This window comes from Terrapene carolina, unplaced genomic scaffold (assembly GCF_002925995.2).
Source record: "Terrapene carolina triunguis isolate 2854851 unplaced genomic scaffold, T_m_triunguis-2.0 Scaffold120, whole genome shotgun sequence".
Taxonomy (NCBI): Eukaryota; Metazoa; Chordata; order Testudines; family Emydidae; genus Terrapene; species Terrapene triunguis.
In genome coordinates this window covers 8,298,835-8,299,781 of record NW_020664471.1, presented here as the reverse complement: position 1 = coordinate 8,299,781, position 947 = coordinate 8,298,835, and positions in this window count along the sequence as shown.

Here is a 947-nt window from a genome sequence, read left to right as displayed (position 1 = left end):
TTTAAATACGTTCTACTGATCTACGTTAGTTGGTAAATTAACATAACGTATAATCATAGGTAGTGCAAATACCATTTAGAATCGACACACTCCATATTTGAAAACTGGATGCAATTCTAGGAATCAAATACACTCTAAATAATTCATAACAAAGTACCCACGCTCATTTCTCTCTCTCTCTCTCTCTCACACACACACACACTTATTGCATGCTGTCCCATATTTTTGTCCTTCCTCCAGACTGCAGTTACTGAAGGTCAGATGGAGAGGTCATGGCTCTGCATCCCCTATAAATAGATTTTGATATTTAGACAGCTATTGCTACTCAATATTAACTTACAGGATAATGGCGAGAGATACCGCATGCACTGAACCTGTTATTCACGAGTGAGCAGCATCTGTCGAATACAATTCTTGTCTTTTGCCCTGTTTGGACATAGCGCAATCAATAGGGAGAAGGAAGTCTTGAAGCTGTGCAGCAATAGAGCTGCAGGTACAATACTGAACTACACAGGGGCTTTAGCTTAGCCCAGTAGTCAGGTACAGGCCGGTGACACGTGGTTAAACAGATGGGGGTAATTGAAAGTTTCCAGGCAGACTTGGAGGGGACTTTTAAAAGCGTAGGACAGTCTCTCTTGAAAAGATGACAAACTTGGTCTAATTTAATGTTAACCCACAGAGACACCCGGTCTCCCCTTATTACTTTAACATGCGTTGATTCAAAACATATAAAGAAGTAGAGATTCAGAGTTCACCGTTAACCCATTTATTAGTACAGACGATTCAAGGAAGGGGAAGGTCTTCAGCTGTAGGTAATATCTTGAGGATTAAAAACAGTTGGGATTGAGCATACTGTATTCCATTTTACCAAAATACCCCTTTACTTCTAAATGCCTGCAATGTTTCTTTCTTTCTTTTTTTTTTTTTTTTTTTTTTTTTTTTTTTTT